Raw genomic sequence first — 20108 nt, forward strand, 5'->3', positions numbered from 1 at the left:
TATCCAAATAAACACTGATCATTTAATCCAGTTCTATTCAATTAAAGTCCCCTAAATGAGCGTGGGGCTGGGCAGGGTAAAGCAGCTACGGTGCAGATTGTCACCAGGAGGGGCAGTCTTGAGCTTGGAGCAGGGCCACTTGGAGGAGTTGTGCTCAGAGAAGACCCTGATACTCAGAGGGGATCCATTAAGTGATGGGAGTTTGAGCTCTTCTACCAGGCTCTGTCAGCAGGAGTCAAGTGGGGGCTCTAAAACTTCTGCCTCTGGCAGCCCCCTACCCATGCAATCTCAGCCTCTCCTCTTCTACCCTCTGTAGGAGCATCAGGATACATTTTATTTTATTTTATTTTATTTTTTTAAGATTTTACTTATTTATTTGAGAGAGAGAGAAAGCATGAGCAGAGGGAGGGGCAGGGACAGAGGGAGAAGCAGACTCCCCACTGAGCAGGAAACCTGATGTGGGGCTTGATCCCAGGACCCTAGGATCATGACCTGAGCCAAAGGCAGATGCTTAACCGACTGAGCCACCCAGGTGCCCCAGGATATATTTTAAAATGCTTTTATCCACATTCATTTCAGTTCCCAAAAGAAGCCCAGGTACTCTAATCTTCCTGACTCTATACACCACTTTTGCTCAGAACCTTTTAGCACCTTCCCTCCCTTCTTGAAAACCTTTTAGTGTGTGGTCTCTCTTGCAGTCAGTGCTCTTATCCTCCACACCAGGATCCTCTCCATGATTTTCCCATGTTCTGCTGGGTGCTAGGATCTCTGTGACTTGATAGGGAGGAGGAGGAGGACTGTGGGGCTGGATGTGGACTTGAGGGTCATCAGTCAGCAACTTCAAAAAGGAGATTTAAAGATTCATTGACATGCATGATATTCATCTGGAAAAAAATTAAGACTTATGTAGGAATTACAGTATGTATTCAGGGAAATAAAAATTAAAAATCTATAAAGATGTCACAATTTCTGTGCAAGGATTAAAGACTAACACAGCTTTTTGTGAGTGGTGACTTTGAACTTTAAGAATGAATAACATACAGTAGCAATAATTAGAGAAGGGCTGGTTTCCTCCCCAGTGCTCACTGTCCCTCTTTGAAGGTATGCTCTATCATATTCCCAGGAGCTCCTGGTCTTGGATGGTTTTAGTTAGGATTCATTATTATTCTCTTCAGTATGACTCTTTTCGTCATATTTTGGTGATTTTAATATCCATGTTGAGGATCTCCCAGGATCCAGGACTCTGAGTCCCTCAACCCCTTCTCCAACACTGGTATCCTCCAATACGCCTCCCCTATTCCTAGCCAGGGCCACTCCCATGGAATTTGGAATTCATCAGCAATGTAACCCTCCAAAATCTCAGTTCTCCCACAAGCACTTCTGTTTCCAGCTCACACACTCTGACTCCAAGAATCGTTCCATCCCAACAGGACCCAAATTTTTTTATCCTATGAAATTTTCACAATCCAGCACCCTTTCATACTCTCGGTATCTTAGCTTAAATTTACAACCAAAAAATTTTCCTAATATTTGCCTGGTGACATAGTGTGTTACCAGTCTATTTTTTCCTCTCCCCAGATTAATATTTTTCAAGTGTTCTCATTTCTTCTCTAATTGCCTATGCTCTATCTCCCCCTTTTATTACTATCAGCTGGTGAACTTGCTTCTACTTCACTGAGAAAAATAAAGCAACTTATAATTTCATACAGTGGGCAATGTTGTAAGTTTTTCATCACACTATAACGTCTATATTATTAGTTAATATCTAAATATTTGACCATTTCCACATAGCCTTAATTTTTCAAAGTAATGTGGATTTAGGTATTTAAAGCCTTAGGAATCAGCAAAACATTATAGCTATTTTTTAATTAAAGTTAACATAGTTCTTGTAAGGATAGTTCTTTAAATTCTCTGTAAAATGAAAGATGAATAAAATGCTCAATATAAAATACCTTTTTAGTAAATATTAAGCAAAATTAGGTTGTTTTTCACACTATCAGCATAATATTCTAGGACTTTGTAATTGTGTGTACTTACATTTAAAACTACATTTGTAAAATGCTTATTAATGCACCTTATCATTTGTGTTGTAATGTTTTAAATAGGCATTATAAAAGGCATTTCCAAATTTATGGAATCATAACTTTTAAAAATGTATGTCACTTATTTTTATTATGATCTCAGTTTTTCAAGATCAGCTTCTTGTTGGCTTATTGAACTTTTTTTTTTTTTTTTAAGATTTTATTTATTTGACAGAGAGAGACACAGCGAGAGAGGGAACACAAGCAGGGGGAGTGGGAGAGGGAGAAGCAGGCCTCCCTGCGAGCAGGGAGCCCTATGCGGGGCTCGATCCCAGGACCCTGGGATCATGACCTGAGCCGAAGGCAGACGCCTAACGACTGAGCCATCCAGGCGCCCTGGCTTATTGAACTTTTTTCATGTATTTTGAATCTGTCATTTTACTGGACTCTCCTCTTGGTTTTAAGGAAAATTTTCAATTGATTCCTTTGATTTTTTTTTCAGTTAGACAATCATGTCTTTGCAAATAACAGGTTATCTTTCCTTCCAATAGCTATAAATACTTTCTGTTGCTTTCTTCCTATAATTTAAAGCATCCAGTGGTAACAAGCAAATATTCTTGCCTTGATTCAGTTTTTCTGAAAATGCAGTGGTAGTTTCAGTTTAATTCTTTTGTTTCTTGTTAACACAAAAGAATGCACTTTTTAAAACATTTGGCCATATTATTGTATTTGTATTTGCACAGCGTTATAATGAATGAATCTCGAATTTTATCAAATACATTTCCAATGTCATACACTCCTTTGACAATGTAACATGAGGAATTCCAGTCGTTCTCTTTCTAGTTTTTCAATGTATTTTAATTCTGGAATAAAAACTAAGATCTAAGTTTATACATCTAGGTTAAATTTGCTAGAACTTAATTACATTGTTTTCATCTGCATTAATTTAAATGACTAGTAAGTTTTGTAACTGTTCTATCATTTTCATATTAAAGATTGTACTCTCTTCATAAAATTAACTGGGAGAGGAGGATTCTGGGACTATGGAGGAGTAGGAAGCCCCAGGAATCCGTCAGCCACCTAGACAACAATTGCATTGGCAGAATCTGTCTGATGTAACTATTTTGGAACTCTAGAGTCTACTGATATCTTGCAGCTTCCAGAGGAAGGCTCGAGGGCAAATGCTGGTGAATTTTGGTCAATTTCAGCTCTTAGAGCACGTCTCTTCCCCACCCCCCAGCCATATGGAGGGCAGCTGTGCACATGTTCTTGGAGCAGTTTGCATGCAGTGTTTTGGAGACAGTGTGGGAAAAACAAACAAACAAACAAACAAAAACGAAAAAAAACACCCTGTTCTCCAAATATCGGGAATCTGTGCTCTGATTGCTGATTTACATTTTGCCTATCATATGTATAAAAATAAAGAGAGGATGTGAGAAAAGCTGATGTCACTATTGCTTTTTCCCCATTCCTCTATGCGTTTCGAACAATGCATTGTCTAAAATCTCAGATTATTTTAATCTATGGCAGGCTTGTCAGGAACAGTACGTGGAATGCATAATTTCCGAGCCCTTGCTCATTTGAAAACACATTTGTCTGCTACTGACACACATAAATAAAAATGTGAATAGAATTTGGGAGTCACACGCTGTTCTTTTTCTCTGCACTTGAAGAAGCTGATCTATCCCCACCGACATTTAATATGGGGAAGGCTAGTCCAGATGCCAGCAAAGCTTTAGTGAAATTCAAATACTTTACCTAAGTATGTGTAAGTGTTGATCATTCAAATTAATAATAATAATAATAATAATAATAATAATTTGGCTTGCAAATCTTCAGATCTGGATATAAAAATTCTTTTCATCAGCTCAACATAGTTTTCTTCAGTTATATCTTTGATTATAATTCTGGTCTTTCATTCAGAAACACCAATGAGTAATCTGAGATGTTTCTGTCCATGTCTAATTCTCTTTCTCTTTTCCATTGCTATTCATTTTGTGAATTTTTGTGATCTTTCACTTTGCCTAAAGTTTAGAGAGATTCTGAACTTTGCTGTAACAGTGGTGCCAAGGGGGCTGGAATTCTTCACAGTGTGTTCTTATTTATATGGTCTCCATTCTGGGTATAGATTTTCGATGTGCCAAGCCTTCTTTCTCTGCAACCTCTGTATTTAGTGTAATTGTGTTAAAAGCCTAAAATTTCTCAGAGCAGCTTTCAGAAAATATACACTGGATAATAGAATTCTACTAGTTGATCTTCTCCTTATTTCCTACTCTTCTATACTGTTTTCTCAGAAGATAAATGAAACCATGCAAAATTGAGTTTATAAAAATTCTCGGGCGCCTGGGTGGCTCAGTTGGTTGCGCGACTGCCTTCGGCTCAGGTCATGATCCTGGAGTCCAGGGTTCGAGTCCCGCATCGGGCTCCCTGCTCAGCAGGGGGTCTGCTTCTCCCTCTGCCCTCTTCCCTCTCGTGCTCTCTGTCTCTCATTCTCTCTCTCAAATAAATAAATAAAATCTTTGGAAAAAAAAATTCTCATGTCTGTAGGAAAAAAATATTCAGTATTCCTACAAACACCAAGTGCTTCTGGATTTAAAGCCACATATTTCATGAATTTCAACAAGCAATAATAAATAACATGTTTAATCCATTATGCTAAAAATACTGGATTATTTTTTGTTCTCTTTATAATAAGTTATACTTTTTTAATAAGTTATACTTTTAAAATCATTCATAAGAAGTGGAAATCAAAGTATATGCAGTAAAAAAATTAAAGAAAAAGTTCTACAGAGGTATATCTAACCAAATATGTATGTATTAGGAATTTTATGATGGCTGAATTAGGTGTTTCTGCTTTTATACATTTTTACTTTTTCGTAATTTCCTCTCTATTTTAAACACAGACTCACTTTTGTATTTAATTTTATCGCCATGTGTTGTATTATTTTTCTTAAAGAGAGACACTGATTTGTATGAGCTTGAGATCCCACAAAATCTGTATCTATCCCTGGATTTATGTTTTTGTTTGCTGACGGTGAAGTTTAACCATGTTAATGCCTTATTTTAGTTTTCTTTTCTCATATCCAAATATGATCATCGGTTTAAGTCCTTGTTGAAGGAGATGGAAAACCCCAGGGAAAGAAAAACAGCCTGGAATTGCCATTGGAAAAATGAATTGTTTCTTTTTACTTTTCTTGAATTTCAAAAGTAATGAGAAAAATCTTTGTGCTCAGCACACTTCTGACTTTGGATACACAGTTATTTTGAGGTAAAGGGCATTTTGTTTTTCTTCAGGTAAACCTACCTGGTCCAAATGAATTATTTTATTCACATTATATACAATACATCTTATGGACATGGAAATCCTTTCCATAATAAAAATAGCATGGTATTTTTGCATTTTTCCCCCCTATTCTTTTATTCAGAAGCTCTCACTAATTCACCATTCACATTCCCTCTCTCTCTATGGCCCTGGAGACATGGTTGTATTTTCCAGATGGCTTTTTTTTTTCTTTTCTCTCTGAAGATGAAAAGCTACCTCCTCCCTTTTTTTCAAGATGTTCAAATTGCTGTGCCGATTGCTTAAAAAAGACAGCTTGAAGCATTAATGATTCAGTATCTATAACTCAGACATGGGACACTGTAGAAGGGATGAATCCTAAAAAAACTAGAAATCAACACAGTGGACAGCGCAGTGTGGGTCAGTGATGCCCAGCTGAATCAGGGGAGATCAGGAGACACAATAAGTGCTGGGATCACAGAGGGTATGAAGATAAAGGAAATCAACAATACCTCTCATGAATACATTTTCTTTTTAGGAAAAAATAAAGTAGGATATCTTTTTTTAAATTTTTTAAATTTCTAAAAAAAGTTTATTTATTTATTTGAGAGAGAAAGAGTGCATGAGCAAGGGGGAGGGGCAGAGGGAGAAGCAGACTCCCACTAAGCAGGGAGCCCCATGCAGGGCTCAATCCCAGGACCCCAGGATCATGACCTGAGCCGAAGGCAGACACTTCACCAATTTAGCCACCCAGGTGCCCCAAAGTAGGATATTTTCTTTGGGTTTATTTTTCCTAAAATATTTTAAGTTTGTAAAAAAAAGTGAAAAACAGGTAAGAAAAATATTACAAATGCCTTTCAGAGCTACTTGGGTTTTATAATCTCAGTAAGTATATTTCCATTGACTGAAAAAGAGAATTTCTCTAGGTCATTAAGAATGCCTCCAAGACAAGTTCCATTCTTGCTATTAGTCATAAAAATCACAGGGTCTGCCCATACGACCACACATACAAACTCCTTTAAAAAGGTGTTAAATCATATGATAATATGCTCAATTTAAAAACTATTGTGAAAAAGTTCAACATTTTCAGCTACTGATTAAAGAATGAGGCTGCAAATACTTCATTAGCATTCTTTTCTTTTTTTTAATTTTAATTTTTATTTTTTTTAAAGATTTTATTTATTCATTGGAGAGAGAGAGAGTGAGAAAGAGCATGAGAGGGGAAAGGGTCGGAGGGAGAATCAGACTCCCCACCGAGCAGGGAGCCCGACACGGGGCTCGATCCCGGGACTCCAGGATCATGACCTGAGCCCAAGGCAGTCGCTTAACCAACTGAGCCACCCAGGCACCCCAGCATTATTTTCTTAACTGTAATACCAAAGATGGGTGATAATGAGTAGGATGTTAGCAAAAGAAGCAGTGCATTGCCACATTTTTATCCCCATGGAGAAGAGAAAATGAAACAGTATGACAGCAATATCCTTATTATTTAGAGTCTGACCTACCCATGGCTCATTTGTGCTCCCGGTAACAACACTGGCAGAACTTGATTGATTGATTGATTGATTGATTGATACCACACCAGAACAGCAGAAGAGATATCTAAGTTATAATAATAGTGATGGTATTTTTATACATTGTGATGAGTTGACATTTCATTTAGTTTGCTGATAATCAATAATAGTGTATCTCTTAAAGCCTGGAAAACATGTCTTCTTTCTCTTATTTAATATTTTGCAACAATAACCCACCCCCATGATGCTAGTATATATTAGTGGGTTCGAAGATGTATATAATTTGAGAGTTTAAATATAAAATTTAAATGCATTTGCAAGATATATATATACAGAGAGAGAGAGAGAGAGCTCTCAGAGATCTATATAATGGCATTAAAATATTGAATTGATGAAATCCACAGTCAAACTGTCAAAGCTCATTTAGTTGTTAATTTCAACCACCTCCTATACATAAACTTTACAAGAAACCATAAAAAATATATAATAATATTACTGAGCAGTAGTGCACCCCACTTCCCTTCCTAACCTATTAGTAAACAGTAGCAGAAACCAAAGGTGAACAACAGAGATAAACCAATAATACACAAAAGACTGCTGATGAATCCTAAAAATAAGAAATTTTTTTCTACAGATTGTATCAAATTAAGGAAATAAACTGTGACTAGGAAGGAACATGATGTTTTAAGATAAATTAACAATAGCTTTTAAAAGTAAATGCCTTTGGATACTATTTATTTATTTCAAGGGTCCTTAATCCGGAATCAGTGTACCTCCTGATACACTATGAAAGATCTCTGCATGTGCACCCATAGCAACCACTGATTAATGGCAAAGTGTGACTCGAAAAATGTTTGGAATCAACGATGGTGCTATTCAAAATGTGTTACAAGTTATTGACTTTGGACATTATTCCAAAGCTAATTTAAGAGCCATGAAGCGAAGTATTGCATTGTATCATATTCAAACATTGTCTTTGACAAAAGTATAATTTTCACTTGCCTGACATCAGATTACTTTTTTTTCCATGAAACATTATGGCATAACAGAAAGAGCATGAACTTTCGAGACAGCCGGGGTTTTGAATTCCTGTTCTGCTTCAGGAATTAGGAAAGGCTATTTAAAATCTCCAAACCTTGGTTTCATCATCTGAGAAAAAGTAAATACTATGTACATTAAAGGTTTGCCATGAGGAACATATTAGACTTAATGTAATAAAAATGTACTTGGCACATAATAATCATTTCATAAAAATTAGTTTTCCTTATTCCCTTCCAACAATGAAATCCACATTTAAATAGAAGAGTACTCCATCACTAAGTGTATTAAACCAACATAAGGAGATAATTAAGAGAAATATTTGATGAAATATTTTAAGGAATAGCATTATTTTTGGAATAAATTTACATAGCAACACCCTTAACCGTCATAAATTTTCTTGTATATGTTTAGCTAGTTTAGAGATTGTCTGGTTTCAGAGAACAGGATGGTAATACAATAGCTGGTAAGCTTCTAGGCATTCATACCTTGGTGTATAAGGATGACCATAAAGGAATCCAGCTTTTCCCTCTGTCATAGAAAGATACGGGATCCACCTACCCTTTCCTTACTTATGCCCTATGAAAACGAACAGCTAGAGCTACCAGTGGATGTTGGTTGAGAGCATTATATATTTTCACTAGAGGCATTATTATCATATCTTACTCATGCCATTTTTTGTAAAATTGATTTATTCAATCTTAGGTATATGAACCACAGAATAAGCTAAGCTATCACAATGTAGAGGAAAGACAATATACAAATTTATCAAACTTTTAGAAATTCCCTAAATTTAAATTAGACGACAGGATATTGTTGAATTTGGAAAATAAAGGAAAAGGAAAGCCTACACTTAGGCAGATCTGTTCTCAGACATAGTTTGGAGGTATGGGGAAATCTGAGTCTGAAACCCACAGAAAAGAAAGAAACAGAGGTGAGTCGCAGCCAAAATATAATTAGAGCCAGCTTGGAAAATCTTTTCCATACAGCTCTTCTACTGTTCTTTCTATCTACTCTTTGGGCTGTAATTTTAAAGATTTTCTTTTAGTTGTTATTTTTTTCTTTTTTCCTAACTCATTTTACTTTGGTTTTAAAAAAAAGGTGAAGGAAGAACAAGTGAAATGAAAAATGAGAAACATATCTCTATGCTCTCTGCAATGTAATTTGTTCTGGGATTTCACTTTCCTTAGAAATGCCCCTTTAGTCAAGGATCTGTTCATTCTTCTCAGCTAACTCTCATTTTCTGCATTTCACGGAGATGGATCTGAAAATGTAAGCATTACTTCACGCTGACTAACATATGTCTGCCGACTCAGATTTGCCCTCCACCATTTAAATCTCCTAGTAAATGTAAGACCTTCAAGATCATCAATTAGCGTGCTTGAGGCACAGGTTCACCCTATAGGACTGCACTCCATGATTTCAGTTAATTAAGTTAGGGAAGCTATTTTAAAAATCTGTTATTAAAAAAAAAAAAAAAAAAAAACTTTAAAGCCACTTTCCGTGACATGGCCTCGATTTTAAATTCTGGAAATCGTTTAGAGTTAAAATGATATGTAAATCAGGAATAAAATATATTTTCTGTTTGATTGCCTCTGTATATTCTTTTTCTGGTGGATGATCTCCTGTATATGAGGTTCAGATTTTATCTTAAAACTGAACTCCAGCTAACTGTTAAAGATGAAAAAAATTTTTTTGATCTTACTCTTTGATCATCTCAGATGAGAACAAGCACGTAATCACCACAGAGAAATGCCACGGATCATAAACAGATAACATGGCAGTGGTAGCAGTGACCTCATTTCGAATCTTCCACAAATTGTAGGTAGAGCAACCAGAACAACAAAACAGTATGGTACCTAACTCACACCACAAAATGGCATTACCAGGTATCCTCGCAAACTTCAAACCGTGAGGTGCATGTGTTTGACCTGGGAATAGCAGATCAAGATGGGAGAGGATTTCACTATGCCTTTTGCTGGGAGTAAAGAGAACCTTGGAAAATTTAAATGGTATGTGTTCAATCTGAGCCCTGTGAATTTCGTATACTGGGGATTCAAGCTTCCAAGGCAAAGCATGAAAGAAAAGCGCACGCACACACACACATCAGAAACATTGTGTGCCAAGAAAAGTGATTGCCTCTTTAAAAGGGAAGTGAAAAGCAGGAGAGGCGTAACTCAAAAAGTGAAGTGCATTTCTTCAACATTTAATTGATTGCTTTCACTGACCCCACATTCCAGCTCAGCGTTCTTGTATGTTAAAGTTGACAACAAGAGAAACCCTTTTTCTTGAGCAAGATTTGCCTGGATATCCCATAATGGGAAATGTTACAGTGTTGCTCCTTGCTTTTTCTTTTTTAAACTAATGTTTTTATTTGGGGGTAATTGTAAATTCACATGCAGTTGTAAGAGATGATAGAGAGAGATTCCTTGTAAGCTTTATCCAGTTTTTCCCAATAGCAGTACCTTGCAAATCTATAGTATAGTAACACAGGATACCGACATGGGTATAGTCAAAACGAGGAACAATTCCATCGACATAAGAATCCCTTATGTGGCCTTTTTATAGTGACATCTACTCCCATCCCAGTTCCTCTTAGGAACTCCTAGCCACTACTAACTCGTTCCCCATTTTGTAATTTTATAATTCTGTCATTTCAAGGATGCTGCATGATCATATAGGTTATGATATTAACTTTATCTACTCAATATAATTAACTACAGGTTGTTGGGGTTGTGTGCACCAATAGTTCATTACTTCTCACTGCTGATCCTACAGACATGCTACTATTTAACCATTCAGCCGTTAAAGGACGTCTGGGGTGTTTCCAGTTTGGGGACTTACAAATAAAGTTGCTAGAAAAATTCGTTTTCCAAAGTCTTGTTTTGGACTGAAGTCTTTTTTTTTTTTTTTAAGATTTTATTTATTTATTTGAGAGAGAGAATGAGATAGAGAGAGAGAGCATGAGAGGGGGGAGGGTCAGAGGGAGAAGCAGACTCCCTGCTGAACAGGGAGCCTGATGTGGGACTCGATCCCGGGACTCCAGGATCATGACCTGAGCCGAAGGCAGTGGCTTAACCAACTGAGCCACCCAGGCGCCCCATTATTTTCATGTGTTTATTTGCCATCTGCCTATCTTTTTTGGTGAAATGTCCTGTTCTGTTTTTTGACCATTTTATAACTGGAACATTTGGGGTTTTTTTACACTTGAGTTTGAGAGTTTAAATATATTTTATATGTTATGATAGTATTGTATTTATTTTAAATGCTAGAGATTTGACAGAGATGAGGGTCCAAAAATGTTAAGCTCATCTCTAGTTTGGTTTTTCATCCTCTTACCAGGGTATTTTGCTGAGCAAAAGGTTTAAATTTTGAAGTCCAATTTATCAGTTCTCCCTTTTATGGATTGCAATTTGGTGTCAAATCTCAAAACTCTTTTCCCAGTCTTAGATTCCAAAGATTTTCTCCTGTTTTCTTTCCTAAAAGTTTTATAGTTTTTACATTTTACCATTAAGTCCATGATCCATTTGGAGTAAGATAAGTATAAAGTATGAGGCTTAAGTGAAGGCTCACATTGTGCCTATAAATGACCGATTGCTTCAACATGATTTGTTGAAAAGACTATTTCCCTCCATTAAATTGTGTTTGCACTTTTGTCAGAGTGTGGGTCTATTTCTAAGTTCTCTGTTCTGTTTCATTACTCTGTGTTTCCATCCCTCTACCAATACCACACGTCTTTGATTACTATAGCTATATACAGTATCTTAAGTTTGGCTAGACTGATTTCTCCCACTTTATTCTTTTCAAAATTAGTTTAGTTATTCTACTTTGCCTTTCCATATAATTTTAAATGAATCTTTTCTGTATCTAGAAAATTTGATGGGATTGCAGTTGGTATTAAGCTAAACCTATATATCCATTTGGGGAGAACTGACATCTTTACTATGTTAAGTTTTAAAATCCATAAAGATGGTATAACTATTTGTTTAGAATTTAATTTCTTTCAACATTGAGTCATTTTCAACTACAAGTTCTGTACATTTTTGTTAGATTTACATCTAAATATTTCTTTTTTGAGTGATTATAAATGATATACTTAATTGTGGTACATCTGTTCATTACTAGTATGGAGAAATACAATGATTTTTGAAGGTTTTATTTTACAACTGTAGTGCAGAAGCCAGAGAGTACATCCTGGCCCACTCTCCTCTCTTAAATGTATAGAAAACCTAGTTCACAGAAATTAGAACAAGAGAAGAAATTGCAGTTGAGTCTTATACATTGCTGTTATGTGACCAAGAAATAATAAACAGAAAATATTTCTGCTGAAAATTAAAGAATGCTATATAATAGTATACCAAAAAACAAATGAAAATGTTTAATACCTAAAAACAAGCAATAAGAATTTAAGAAAGTGAAAAAAATATAAATTAGAAAAAAATATAAATGTTTGGACTAAATAAATATTGAACAGAGCGTGAACACACTGTAGAAATAATTTTAGATGTAACATTTATTTCAGAAAAAATATTGAAATTAAGAAAAGAGAAAAGCAATAAAACATAAAAAGATTAAAAACTGAGAAAAATGATAGGTTAAAAAAAGGCAATAGGAGTCCCTGAAGAGAAACAAAATAAAACAGAGCAATGGAGCAAATTATCTTTTGAAAAAATGTTTTTGAGTTAAAGAACATTTGAGCCTACATTTTGAAAGGCCATACCACATCCCTGGACAACTAATCAATGATGGCCAACAGCATGATAGATTCAGGTAAAACTATTTGATTCTAAAGGGGCTCTGGGCCCTGGAGACCCTCTGGGCATCCAGGGAAATGAATAGTTCATTTATCATGGAAAGAGAATCCGGTCGTCATCAATGTTCCATAGCAATGCTTTATGCCAGAAAATAGCAGACACACATTTAAAATATTCAAGGAATGAAAATGTAGGCCAAAATTGTATCTCCAGACAAACTTAGTTTTAATTGTAAAGGCCAGAAAAGTTTGTGATGAATATTAAGGAATGCAGAAAATAAGGTTCTTCTGAGAGTTTCCTGGGGAATACACCAGAAAATAAGTCTCAGATTTCCTAAATAGCTACAGAGATATGAGCATAAGGAATGTTGTTGATCGCTGAGTACATATTTACCTGTAAAATTAAGCTATAATTATGTCGATAAAGGAGAGAGCAGAGTGCATAAAGGTCACATGCTCCAACATCGTAGATGCAGCAGAACTACCAAAATAATGAAAGGCTGCAAAGGAGAAAAAATGGAAATTAATGTGCTGACTGCTTTAAAGGAGTTAACCAAGAAAAAAAAGGCAATAACTTCACATGAGAATCTGGGTGACAGGGAGGAAAATGTGGGAAAAATTTATTAACTTCAGTATTTTTCATCAAAGGGAACTGATGAATTACCTCCCCCCCAACACACACCAAAAGAGAAAAAAGAAAAAAGAGAGGATAATGAGAAATATATGATGGTATATTTATCTTAAGTGAAAGAAAGCATCATTAAAAACACAGAAAAGAACATGAGAAACTTGAGGGACACCACTGGGTTGTTGCAAACTCATCTAACTGGAGTCTCACGAGGAGCAGAAAGAGAAGAGCACAGATTCAAAATGTGATCTTACAATGGCTGCAGTATTTCCAAAACTCATCAGCTGCTAGAAACTGTCTATAACTTAATCTTCATGGATGTAACATCTGAAAGTCATTGAGTTGCATGCTTAAGGTCAGCTCTTTTTAAGATTTTACTGTACAAATGTTATTCCTTGATTTAAAAAAAAATACAAATTGACAAAGATAAATAAAAAGAGCTCTGAAAAGCAACTGTCTTAGCTGGTTGTCCCCAGAAGCAGATGCTGACATTAGGACTCTAGTGTAAGTGGCTTATTTGGGAGATACAGAAAGGGAAGTTAAAAGTGAGACGAAAAAGAAGAGGAATTCAATAATTTACATTTTTTAAGTCCTCAGCTACTGTATGCAAGATGGAGCTCAGTTCCACTGGGAACATTCTGACAGCAAAAAAAGTGTCACTCTTACTCTACCAAATTCCTGTCACTAGTTGAGAGACAATCCCTGGGAGAACTTTAATTCTCTGGCATTTCTGCCTTGCCAAATGAGCAACAAAAAGGATTCCAGCGACAAGGAAAAGCCCCCAGGAAATCGGGGGTGGGGTGGGGGTAGATATTGGGCCATTATACAAAGTTGCAGGCCATAACTTCAACAACATCGGATACATGAACCAACCAGAATGGATGAGTCCTATTTACATCCAGATTCAAACAATCAAAACATTTTCAACAAAGTGGATGTTTGGTATCATTAAGGAATTCATGCTAATTTTATGTGACATAAGTTATTGGATAATGTTATATAGCAAGTGTATTTAAGATCTACTTGGTGAAATATTGTATGTGTGGTGTTACCTCAAAATATAGTAGGGAGATGGGGGACAGTTGGTAGAAGTATGGATAACATAGCATGCCATGAGTTGGTAACTGCTTAAGCTGGGTGATGCATATATAAGTTTATGATACAGTTCTCTCTACCTGAAATGTTCAACAATACAATTTACTATTTTTTTAATAAGAGAGAAATACAGGTGGCTCACTAATATCTAATAATTTAGGGCAGCAAAATATAACTAGTTATAATTTTAGAACCTTCTAGAAGTTAACTCTTAATTTAGTGACCAAATTCGATGACGTTCCATATATAAATATCATTTATAACTAAGGTTAAATTTGAAGAAAATCTTTGATTATTAATATTAATTAATCCATACTAATTCAAATTTCAATAGGAATTAATTCATAGTGTTTTTACTTTGCATATGAGGAAATACTGGGAAGGCATATATAAACTATACGTAGGAACTACATATATTTCTATAAACAGTAGGAGTTTCCCTTGAAAATTCCAACATTTATTAGATGACATACAACTGAACAGTTGTCTTCTTCGATTCTTGTTTCCAAGAGGCTTATTCTTACATTGTTTATCTATGAACCATGCAAAGTTAATAAAGTAGAACCCAGCATGGAATATAGTAACATGACCATTTCAACTATGAATCCGTGAATAAATGTCAGTTCTCAGCTGCCTAGTGATTTTGCACAGTTCAATCTTGTCATTCAGACATGTCCCAGAGTATTTTTCATACTTCTTTTCAGAAATGTACAGCTAGATCTATTAGTTCTGGCTAATGTATATGGTTCTGTGATAATTTGTTACAAAGAAGGATGTGATTTCTAAAGTGGAGACACATCTGACATGACTAAGTTTCTAAAGTCAGTGTATAAATCAAAATTTATATATAAAATGAAATCTAAATTACCCATAAAATCCCTTAAATCACTATAGGTTAAGAATCTTCTGTTAGGAAGATGAGTAAAATTAGGTTTGTCTTTATCAATGTATAGGTGTTTGTGTTTGTTCAAATTTCTTAAGCTACATATTCTTCAAAGTGAAATTTCAGGGAGATAGGTGTTGAAGACAAATAATTCAGATGAGAAACTTTCTATTTTCATTCTGCTCATTACTAATAAAACATACAGTCTTCATAATATCAACATCTTACAAAAGTGGAAACAATATATTCTGTGCTAGAAGAAAATAATTTTAAGAAACAAATGCATTTTAGCTATATATGTTTTCAAAATAAAGGTTGTTCCTCTCCCAGAACAGTTCACCATCTGACAATAGTTCAGTCATTGACATTTTACAAAAATAAAAACTGGTTGGCTTATCTGTGTAGAAATGAAATTAGTTCTCTCTTTTTTTTTTAAAGATTTTATTTATTTATTTGAGACAGAGAGAATGAGAGAGAGAGAGCACATGAGAGGGGGGAGGGTCAGAGGCAGAAGCAGGCTCCCTGCCGAGCAGGGAGCCTGATGCGATGCGGGACTCCATCCAGGGACTCCAGGATCATGACCTGAGCCAAAGGCAGTCGCTTAACCAACTGAGCCACCCAGGCGCCCTGAAATTAGTTCTCTTTATTTCAATCTTACAGTTTTAAAAATCAGATGTCCCAGATTTTTATTCCACTAACTAAACGATAAGTCCATTTTAAATTAACACCTCTTCTTTAATTACATTAGCATACAAATAGATGCTGTGAATAATAAAAAAATTGTTGAAAGGTATTGATTCTGTCAAGATAGTTAAAATATTTTATGCCAGTCTATATGATTCTTAGGATTAATATGAAAAAACTGGTCAGTATATGTATTCGAAAAAAACCTGAATTGTATACATAGACTATAATGCAAAATGCTGAAAGAGTTTTGAGATCAAACACATAATAAAGGACGTATATTATGTTTTCAAAATGCTGAAAAATAATTTAAAGAAGAAAATTAAGCCATTGCTTTGTTTACAATGTGATGGAGAACAGACTTGACTGTCTTTTTCTCTTGTATAATTAAAATACAGACTTCCATCTCAGTATTACCTACACATTATTACAATACTGAATGCTACAAAATAATATAAATTTGGCACAAATATAAAAGCTCACTTAATAACCATTTAAAACAAACAAAACACAATTCTTTGCAATTATGGCTACTTCAGCCATTGAGAAATTAAATACCAATTTAGAATTCTGAATAAGGTATATATTGACATCCCCCCACTCTGCATCTTCTTATATCATTTAGATGACAAGCAATCAGAGAACAAGTAAAATCTGCAGATAACCAAATGGTCCAGGTCTTTGGGGGAGGTGATTTGTGGGATCCACGGTAATCGGGATAGTTATTGAAAGAGCAAGGAGACACCATCAGATCACATTAGCAAAGAATGTAGTATCTTACTAGTCAACAAAAGCCGGCGTGCACAGATAGTGACTTTAAAACCTAGAAACCATATACTCTCATTCCTCGCTGTTTGTGTCCAAATCCACTCGTGTGAATGATCATGACTAGTTTATACCTAGAATCAAACATTTACAGAGGATTATAGTTGCAGATCACAGAAGACGCAGTGTTTGATGGTTGGTTTCCAAAACTGACCGTGCATCAGAATCTGCTCAGCCGTTTTTATAGATATGTATTCCCCAGCTTCCTGAGTTAGAATATCTAGAGGAGGAGCCTAGAATTAATATTAAAACAAACAGTGGACAAAACTCGAGGTGTTTTGCATGCATGGCCAAATTTCAGAAACATTAATCTAAACTTTTTTTTTTTTTTAAAGATTTTATTTATTTATTTGAGACAGAATGAGAGAGACAGAGAGCACATGAGAGGGGGTAGGGTCAGAGGGAGAAGCAGACTCCCTGCTGAGCAGGGAGCCCGATGCGGGACTCGATCCAGGGACTCCAGGATCATGACCCGAGCCGAAGGCAGTCGCTTAACCAACTGAGCCACCCAGGCACCCAATCTAAACTTTTTTATATGGCATGTGTGGTCACCTTTACATCTAGATTTCTGTGCATGAATACACACTCTATGGGGGTGTCTTAGATTTAGGGATTATGATTTTCCAAAGTTTAATGGGAAATAATGATGATGATGGAGAGGAGGATTCCATGACCACGGTCTGCTCCTTCTTTAGCTTTAGCAGCTGATATTTAGAAATATTCTAAAATACTTCCCAGTAACATCACCCAGCTACAATAAATTGGAATTGTGTATACGTGTCAAATGGGTTACAATAACTGTTCTTTGATGTTTAGTGTTTAGTGTAATCCTCAAAGGATTTATAGTTCAATTAGCATGCTAAATTGATAAATACCAAGTGATGGCTGGAAAACCATTAATTCTTTTGAAAATGCTGAAAGGGTTGGTGGGCTCAAAATCATTTAAGAGTATGGTTGTAATAAATAGCTCCTCTCTGAAAAAAATATGGATATTATTTTTAATTTGTCTCTGCCACTCAAGATTTGCAATTTATTCATTTCATTTTGATCAGAAAATTAATTTAAAAGGTATTTGCTCATTGATAGTTACTCTTTGCACTTAAAATGTTACACTGTAAAAGGCAAATGTTGTCCCTGTAAGGCAAGGGTGTTAAAATTCTCACACAAATAATACCTACACTCCTAAAAAGAAGGCTAATAGCCAAATGAATTCTAACTAAACAGAAAAGCCTCCTAAACGAATGACATAGTTCAAACATGGGTAAGTGCTCTAAATTATATATTAAAGTTATATCCAAAATCCTGCCTTTGAACTGATTCATAGTTAATCAAATTCATCTGGCATGAATTCACAAGCCGCTCACCTTTTTAGAAGATGGGCAGTCAGTATGTAGAGTCAGGCCAGATCGAAAGGTAAGTAGGAGTGAATCAAATTGTATTATCTCCGAAAAGAACTTAGGAACCGGTATCCGTGATTCGACAAAATTATATAATACAGAATTCATGCTACTAGAAAATACATTTAGTCCCCACAATTTTTAAAACTTACCATGGTTCATACATTACTCACCAGATGGATGCCATCCCCACACTTGGCAGTGACTCACATTCCACATTACTCGGAATGTGGAGATGGTCCAAGGTGCCTTCATTCCCATTTCATAATTAGTTTTCTCTGAATCTTTTAGGAGTGTACTTATGCGATGGTTGTTCATTAGTTAAATAGTTTATTGTATAACTTGTACTATTTTTGTTAGGTTTGTAATTCATGACTTTTGACTTTATTAAATTTTAACTTTTGTCATTGTTAGACTATTTTCCATTAAAAATGATCTGTTATTAATAGAAAAAAAAGTAAAATTTTGGACCACTGCACTGTTTTTATTTTGAGGTAATATTTAGATTTTTTTTCCTGTTTATTTTAAAATTGTTTATCCTGATTACTTCTTCATGTTCATTTTAGACACTGTTGTAGGGAATTTCGAAATCACAAAATCACTGCCTTCAAAAAGGTTATATTGTTGTAGAAGTAGGCAAAAAAGCAAATAAATAAATTGAGAGTAGAGGAGAAGGTTAATTTTAAATAGGATGGCCAGGGAAGGACTCACCCAAAATTTAAGCAGAGGCCAGGTAGCAGAAGCTTCTGGATTGTCACCCCATTTCCTTTCTGCACACATGTCTGTTTAGTTACAGGCTACCTTTTCTAATCACCCTGGTAACTGTATGTGACTATTTGCAGTGAAATATCACTGGAAGTAATCCATGTGATTTCCACTGCACTTTATTTGTTTAAATAAATCCTTTGACTTTTATCTCTTTCTTCTTGTTCATCCATGAAGGTGGCAACGATGCAGAATGAAAATGGAAGAAAGAAGCATCTCTCAACAATGACGTGGAACAATGATGTGCTTACAGATGGAAGAATGTAAATGAGGCAGATACAAACATCTACTCATTTAATATATTTTACTTAGGATCTCTTTGTCATAAAACCTTAGCCTTTGCCCAAATAACACAGGACTAAGAAGTAAAGCTGGAAGATGGGAATATTTGGGAACAAGTTCTTTGGAAAGGGACTAACCTCATCATGAAATCCCCATCCCTATGGCCTCATCTAAACTTAATTACCACCCTAGGGCCCATCTCCAACACCGTCACACTGGGAGCTAGGGTTTCAACATATGAATTTTAGGGAGACATTCAGTTCGTAGCACCATGTGTTACTTAACATAATGTTTTATACATAGTAGTTTCTCAGTAAATACTTGTTGAACTGAATTGTGATAGAAAAACTTTCAAAAAAGAAATTGGAGATAATGGTGGTAATGACAATTTTTCTGACTTTCAGCTTCCTTCTACATCAGCTCTACACAGAGAGAGAGAGAAGAACTTTTAGTCTAAGGAGTCTCTAGTAGGAAGGCAACCCATCATCACACCTAACAGGTAAAGAAAGGACCCTGGGAAAGCAATTTAAAAATCATGTTTGAGGGGCACTTGAGTGGCTCAGTTGGTTGGGTATCTCCCTTTGGCTTGGGTCATGGTCTCAGGGTCCTCGGAGTCCATACTGGGCTCCCTTCCCTACTCAGTGGGGAGCCTACTTCTCCCTCTCCCTGCTGCTTCCCCTGCTTCTTCTCACTCTCTCTCTCTCTCTCTGTTGAATAAATAAATAGAATCTTAAAAAAATAATAAAAAATAAAAATCATGTTTGAATAAGCTATAATATTTTGCAGAACAATTCAATGATTTCTTTAGAAAAGTAGACCTTACCTTTGGAAAGATGGTTATGATAAAAAAAAAACATATTTATAATGGAAAGTAAGAGAAGTTAAATAATAACAGTTTTGAAACAATTTCTTAAATCTATGTAAATAAGCTCAGGTTTTGTCT

The sequence above is a fragment of the Mirounga angustirostris genome, unplaced genomic scaffold (assembly GCF_029215605.1).
Source record: "Mirounga angustirostris isolate CCGP_5_RB_7025 unplaced genomic scaffold, mMirAng1.0.hap1 SCAF_14, whole genome shotgun sequence".
NCBI lineage: Eukaryota > Metazoa > Chordata > Mammalia > Carnivora > Phocidae > Mirounga > Mirounga angustirostris.